The sequence below is a fragment of the Panthera leo genome, chromosome B1 (assembly GCF_018350215.1).
Source record: "Panthera leo isolate Ple1 chromosome B1, P.leo_Ple1_pat1.1, whole genome shotgun sequence".
Taxonomy (NCBI): domain Eukaryota; kingdom Metazoa; phylum Chordata; class Mammalia; order Carnivora; family Felidae; genus Panthera; species Panthera leo.
In genome coordinates this window covers 132,106,253-132,113,734 of record NC_056682.1, presented here as the reverse complement: position 1 = coordinate 132,113,734, position 7,482 = coordinate 132,106,253, and the positions used below count along the sequence as shown (strand labels likewise).

Genomic DNA, 7,482 nt, shown 5'->3' with positions numbered 1-7,482 from the left:
GATAAACACAGAGAAATAACTGATTTCCCTTTTCTGTAGAAGTGTTCCTAGAATTGGCTGTTGTGATTAAAGCTGCCCTTGAAAAGGGGAAGCAATTAATTTGGGATTTTACAGGGAGTTAGGAATTCCAAGAGGCAGGAAAATGAGCGTATAGGAAGACCAGTCAACAGGTCACAGGGGGCAATGTGAGAATTTTCACACTTCAGACTGTCATTTTTGCTGAAGTAGGAAGCGTATTTGTTCACTGTTAGAACTAATGCCCAAGACCTTAAAAGAGAATAATTCCTCCTTTTCCCTTTGTCACCATGCATTCTATTGGATCTGCTGTTAGTCCTCAAGTATTGATGGGGGGCTGGTTCTCTAGATGAAAACTAGAGATGAGGATGCTGGGCATTCCATGGTGGCAAAGCAGATAGAAATCCTGCCTTCACAGAACATGCAATTGGGCAATAAAAGACAAACCATAAACTCAGTAAATCAGTACATTCTAGACTAGAGGTTGATAGATACAATGGAAAAAATAAAACAGGGAGGGAGTGGGATGGAGAACTAGGTCTAATCTTAAAAATCGTGGTCAGGAGAGGCCTCTGGGAGGTGAGACATGAGCCCTGTGCATGTGGGGGATGAGGACTCCAGGGAGGAGAAACCGAGAGAGCAAGTGTTCTGAGGTGAAGCATTCCTGGCTTTGTGAAGGCACTGTAAGGAATCCAGCTGGTTAATGGGAAGGAAACCAGGAGGAGAGTACTTAGGAATGAGGTTGTAGAGCTGAGGGACTTGTGGCTGAATTGCACAGCCTACATGCTCTTTGGCTTTTACTTTGGGTGAAATGAGTGAAAATTTCCCCGTAAAAATGGAGACCTCAGATCTAAGATCTGAAATCCACTCCTAAGTCTCCATATCTTCTGCCACCTTGTTTTGTCCCTCATCATCCATCCTCACTGCCTCCAGATTACCTCTGTAACACCGGGGCCACCACCAGGGGGCAGTGAGTGAGGCACTTGCCTTCCATGCAAAAGTTAAAGGCAGCGCCAAAAATCTCCATAGTTACTGATTTTCCTTATGTTTCAGTCTCTGAAATGGCACAGTAAAACACTGGTATTGATCCTTGCTTCTTTTAAATTTTGATATTTTGTTCATCATGGCTTTTTGGCGTTAGTGTTGATTTTTAGAAATACTGCATTAAATGTTATTTGATTAGATTTTTGGCATTCTTTCTCTTAAATAGTGTGTGCCTCACTCACCTCACCCTAGTCCCTGCTCCTATGCTGTCTCTTCTCCCTGTTTCTCCAGCGTCAGTCTAAACCAAGCGTCTGTAAACAGCTTCTGTAAAGGCCAGATAGGAAATATTTTAGGCTTTTCAGGCAATATAGTTGCTGTGACACTCTGCCATTGGAGCAGAAAAGCAGCCACAGGTAATGAGCAAACAAGTGTGTTCCAGTATGTTGGAGGTTATGGAGAAGACATGTTGCTACTTAATATCGTCTCCTTCTTCCTTGGTGACAGGAAGGTAACAACCCCTTTGGGGTTGTAAGGTGCTGCTAAAAATTACATTTTACAGCATCTCATGCTACTACTACAGCCAGGTGAAGTTTTGGTAAATCAGATGCATGCAGAAATGTGGTGTGGGACTTGGGGAAGCAACCTCATTCCTCCTTTTAAGCTGCTTAGAATACAGCTGTGACAGCTACAACCCCGGCAGTCATCTTGGAACGTGAAGTGTAAATTCGGTTCTCTAATGAAGCAGATAGAAGGTGTGTGAGTTTCTGGAAAATAATGGAGCTGTCAGATGAGCCCCTGACTGCATACCTATGGGGCAGGGAGGAGAGCCAGAGGAAGAGAGAGCTAATCCCAAGCAGGCTCCATGCCCATTGGGGAGCCCAAGGCAGGGCTTGATCCCACAACACTAGGATCATGACCTGAGCCAAAATCAAGAGTCAGTTGCTCAACTGACTGAGCCACCCAAGCACCCTTTACCTCAGCGCTTTTTATGTGTGAGAGAAATAAACTTGTATTTAAACCATTACTCTGTATTTAAACTATTATTATTTGACAGCTTTTTTATATTCAGATGAAAATAATCCTAATTTACAGGTAAAGCTGCACTAGTTCACACAGGTTAACAAATTAAGTGAAACAGTGTTTCATATACAAATTTCAGGCAGCCCTCAATTTATTATTGGCTAACATGTTTTGAAGCCCCTGGCTTGAGTGGTAACCATTTCTAGGATTCAGAGGCACTTTTCCTCTTTCTTCCCAGTTCAGGACTATATTCTGGTGTTCTGAGATTGTTAACATTACAATGCAATGTGTTATGGCAATTACAATAATAATATAACATGTGAGTACAGCATTTTGTTTTTTTTCTAAGTAATTTAAATACTAATATCTTCCAATGAGCATGGGAAAGAAAATCATTAAAATCCTTGTGAATAATTGTAAGACTACCTATAGAGAAGAGATGTCAACCATAAGTCAGCCAGCCATGAAAAATGGTTGCTACCATTAAAGAAAAAATAAAGAGGGGCGCCTGGGTGGCTCAGAGGGTTAAGTGGCCGACTTCAGCTCAGGTCATGATCTCAACAGTCTATGAGTTTGAGCCCCGCGTTGGGCGCTGTGCTGACAGCTTGGAGACTGGAGCCTACTTCAGATTCTGTGTCTCCCTCTCTCTCTGCCCCTCTCCCATTCGCGCTCTCTCTGTCTTTCAAAAATGAATAAATGTTAAAAAAATTTTAAGAAAAAATAAAGAGATCAAGTTGACTAATACTGCCATCTAGAGTTAGAAGTCAAAACTACCATTTCTTATCTATAAGCAGACAGGGTTGCCTGGGTGGCTCAGTCAGTTAAGCCTCTGACTCTTGACTTCAGCCCAGGTAATGATCTCATGGTTCAGTTCGTGAGTTCAAGCCCTGCATCAGGCTCCATGCTGGCAGTACAGAGTCTGCTTGGAATTCTCTCTCTTTGCCCCCCTCCACTCATGCACAAGCTCTCTCTCTCAAAATAAATAAATAAACTTAAAAAAAAAAAACTGTGTAAGGTTGAAACATCAGGGTTTGTGGAGGTCGGTTTTTTTATTTTGGGGTGTTTTTTTAAGTTTTTATTTAAATTCCAGTTAGTTAACATATAGTGTAATACTATTTTCACGTGTATAATATAATGATTCAACAATTCTATACAACACCCAGTGCTCATCACAAGTGGACATCTTTAACCCTCATCACCTATTTCACCCATTCCTCATGCCCACCTCCCCTTTGGTAACCATCAATTTGTTGTCTATAGTTAAGAGCCTATTTCTTGGTTTGCCTCTCTCTTTCTCTCTCATTTTCCCTTTATTTTGTTTCTTAAATTCCATACATAAGTGAAATCATATGGTATTTGTCTTTCTCTTATTTCACTTAGTGTAATACTCTCTAGCTCCATCCATGTCATTGCAAATGGCAAGATTTCATTCTTTTTTATGGCTGAGAAATATTCCCTTGCATATATATACACATCTTCCTTATTCATTTCATCAGGCAATGGACACTTGGGCTGTTTCCATACTTTGGCTACTGTAGATAATGCTGTGAACATAGGGGTGCATGTGTCCCTTTGAATTAGTATTTTTGTATTCTTTGGGGAAATACCTAGCAGGGAAATTGCTGGGTTATAAGGTAGTTCTATTTTTAACTTTTTGAGGAAACTCCATAGTGTTGTGCACGGTGCCTGCACCAGTTTGCATTCCCACCAAGAGTGTAAGAGGGTTTCCCTTTCTCCACCTCTTCACCAACACCTGTTATTTCTTGTCTTGTTCATGTGAGCCATTCTGATAGGTAAGTCAGTTTTTTCTCCCACTGACTTGTACCAGCTGTCCTAATTGTCTTGTCCACTTGACATCTGCCAGGGAGCTACCTGTCAGTAACTGGGGTGGCAGCTGGAGTGTAATCACAAACGGAGCTAATGTATAGAATGGGTTAGATTTTCCATTTGTCCAGTCTAAGGGCTGTCCTAGCTAAGCAGCACAGAGGATGGACACTGGACTCAGAAGCATCAAGGTTAAAGCAGAAGTGAGCCTAGGAAGAGGATGGCAGAGGAAAGCAATGGAATTGCAGTGACCCTTCTCAGGTGTCCTTCTTTCTGATCCTCAGGGATTGACGTCAGGGCTGTTTTCACCCCTCCTGACTGGTTTATTGTCTTTCCTCAGTCCCGTTTGCTTGTAAGGACCTTTTGAAGGTTCATTCTCTCATTCTCTTTGTAACATCCTTCTCACCTCACTTTGAGTAAGTGCTGTTTGGTAGAAAGGCAGTGGAGAAAGGAAGTATGATTTGAATCTGGGGTCTCCCATTTTTCTTACTATTTATCTTGGGCAAATCACTAAAATTTCCTGAGGCTTGGGTTATTATCTGTATGCAAGGACATATATGGACCTTATGGGGCGGTTGCAAAACTTACATGGGTATATCTACTGTGAGGGAAACTGGCATGTGGTAGGTAGTTAGGGAATGCTATTTTCTTTTGCTTCTCTCAATTCTCCTGTCTTCCAGAAATCGCTGTTAGGAAAAAAGAAAAATAGGTTATTGGTAGGAAAGGTTAGGTATAAATTATCTTCAAAGATTGATTTTAAACATATGATGACAGTCAATTTATATTGTTTTTCTGTTTTTTCACCTGGGTGTTCTCTCAGAAAGGGAAGCTCATTAGACACAATGATATGGTGGAAAGAAAAATCTTGGGCTATTCCACTCACTTATCTGTAATTTGAAACAAATCACTTTCACATCTCTAAGCCTAAATTCTTCATCTGTGACATAGGAACAGTGTTCCTTCCCATGCCTACCCACTCTGTGCTTCTGAGGACACATGAGGTAAAACAGCTGGAAGGATTTTGCAAAATGTGAATACTAATGTGAGTGACAATTATTATGTTTTGTGTACTCAGTAAAGATGAAATCTATTAACCACGGATTTTACTTAATTCAGCTGATAGTCACTGAGTGCCTTTTAAGTGCCAGGCACTATATTTCACATATATTATATAACAGACACTTTGCTAGGCTTTGGTGAGGCTACAAAGATGTTAAGGTCTTTCACAGAGTTGGTTGGGCAAAGATGGAATAATATAACCATATGGAGCGAAATTAATTTCAAGTTGGGGAGTGTGTGTATACTAAGGGCATCATTTGTTGTAGGAGCCTAGAAAGAGGAGTAACTGATATTATGGAGTCCAAGAAAGACTCCATAGAAAAGGCCTATCAGATGCACATATTTTCAAAAATTTTCCCCATAAGGGGGGAAAAGGAAATTCTAGACAGAAGATATATTATGAACAAAGGCATGGAATTGGAAAAAAGAAAGTAGGCAATTGGAAAAGGCAGGCTGTTCATTGTGAAAATAGTCCCTGTGTATGGGTGGGTATATGAGGGTGTGATGCCTGTAACTGTTGGTGAGATGCAGCTGGAAAGGTCAGTCACAAGCAGATTACACAGGGCCGTAAATTATACACAAAGGATTTTGTACTTATTTTTCTGTAGCAATAGGCCTACTTAAAAAGCTAAGTAATATGATCAGACCTGTGTTTTCTGCATATAACTCTTAGGAGAATATATAAGATCAATTAGAGATGCCAGATATTAGAGATACAGACATGTGAGAGATCATTGCAAAAGAGCTGAGGAAGGGTAGGAGTGGTGGAGGTAGAAAATGGGTAGAAAATGAAATGTTGCTGATCTGAGCCCACATCCATCCTTCAGCAACTAATTGGTTCAGGAAGGATTTTGCAGTGGGGAGGGAATATGAGATGAATCGGGAGTTGTCTAGGTGGAATGGTTGTGAGGATGTGCCATCAACCTGAGGGGGGCACAAGAGGCGAGATCAGAGACCTTGAAGAGTGTGTTATAGTGGAAATTAAATAGGCTTTCTAGCCAAATTGACCAATGTTAATATCCTGTCACTCACATGCCAAAGTTACCAAAACATTGAGCCTGATTCCTTACCCACAAATGAGAATAATAATATCTATTTTACATGATTGATACACAATACGGAAAATATTTGTTGCTTATCTCCTTAGCGTCCGTTCCCCACTTCTTCCAGCAACATGCCCAGATTTCATTTTGGAATCTGCCTACTCCTCACTCTCAGACCAACTGCTTGGGTGAGGTTCCACCCCCATGTGGCCAACAAATCTGCCAAGTGACTGACTGACTCGATCTCCTGGCAGCCTTGATTGGCTCAGGGGGAGACATGTGAGAGCATCACACCTAAACACCACATTCTCCAAGGCTGTGAAGCAGAGAGTTGGATATAAAGATTAGAGTTGTCGGGAGGGAGAGAACTATAGTTACCATGTCTGGTCTGCTGTTAGTGTCTGATCAAGGATGTAGAAGTGGCTGCTTTTCAGTACAAAACCGAAACATGGAAATAAGAGAAGGCAGAGAATGGAGAGTAGATCCTGGGAGGCTCTAGGTGTCATTGAAATTAAAAGGCTGTTTGTCACCCAAGTATCTCATGACCTATTTCAGGGCATAAGAATATCTTTTATTACACACAAGGCAATTCAGCTAGGGTTTGATGCCTACTAAGATGACAATTTAACCTCAAAAATTACTCCTACCTCTATATTATTAATGTTTTTGTTTGTTATTTTGTAGCAAGGAGGGAGTTTGGAAGTTCTTTGGAAAAATAAATGTGGTGTATGGTTAAAAATAAATAAATAAATAAATAAATAAATAAATAAATAAAGATTAGAGTTGTCAAAACTCTCTTGCTATCTCAAAGGAGCCGGAAGACAAAGTCCTCATAGCAGGAGATAGGGTGAAGAGGTACAGAGAAATGGAATCATTAGGACATTAAGCACTTGTTTTCTTTTTAGGATCTTATTTTTAAGTAATCTTACACCCAGTGTGGGGCTTGAACTCACAACCCCGAGATCAAAAGTCACATGCCAGCCAGTTTCCCTGACATTAAGTCCTTGTTGACAGTCTTTCCTGAAATCAGCCATGCTGATTGGACTTTTCAGTATGTGAATGTCAGAAAACTCTAAGTTAGGCAATCTGTGCAATAACAAGTACCTTCCAAAAACTCAGGGACTTACAACAATGAACACTGATTTTTCACTTATGCTACAAAGATTACCTGTAACTCTGCTAGGTTATGGTTTCTAATCTGGGACCCAGGATGATGAAGCTAATCTCGATCTGGAAAATCAACAGTTGTAATAGAGGGAAAAGAGAGTAGGTAAATAATTGTTGGCCCTTAAACCATCTGCCCAGAAGACACTCCATGCTGGCATGTCATTGGCGAGAACACATTCACATGCTCAAGCTTGATGCCATAGGGCAGAGAGGCAAATCAAATATTTTTGAATAAGCATAATGCAATCTACAGTAAATTTCTTTTGCTTCAATGAGCTTAGGTCATATTTTCTGTCACTTGCAACCAAAAGAATCTTAACTGAGAAAAACTGATGAAAGAACTAAAGTAGGTATTTTACATAAAATAGCC

At 40.6% G+C, this 7,482-nt stretch overlaps 1 long non-coding RNA gene across 1 annotated transcript; it reads right to left on the bottom strand.

The window, feature by feature from the left end:
• Positions 1–244: 244 nt before the first annotated feature.
• Positions 245–7,247, bottom strand: LOC122218058. Its single transcript, XR_006201827.1, has 3 exons — positions 7,114–7,247; positions 4,432–4,529; positions 245–1,323 (listed from the first exon to the last, which is right to left on the bottom strand). It is a non-coding gene; the product is annotated as an uncharacterized LOC122218058 (long non-coding RNA).
• Between the last annotated feature and the right edge of the window lie 235 nt (positions 7,248–7,482).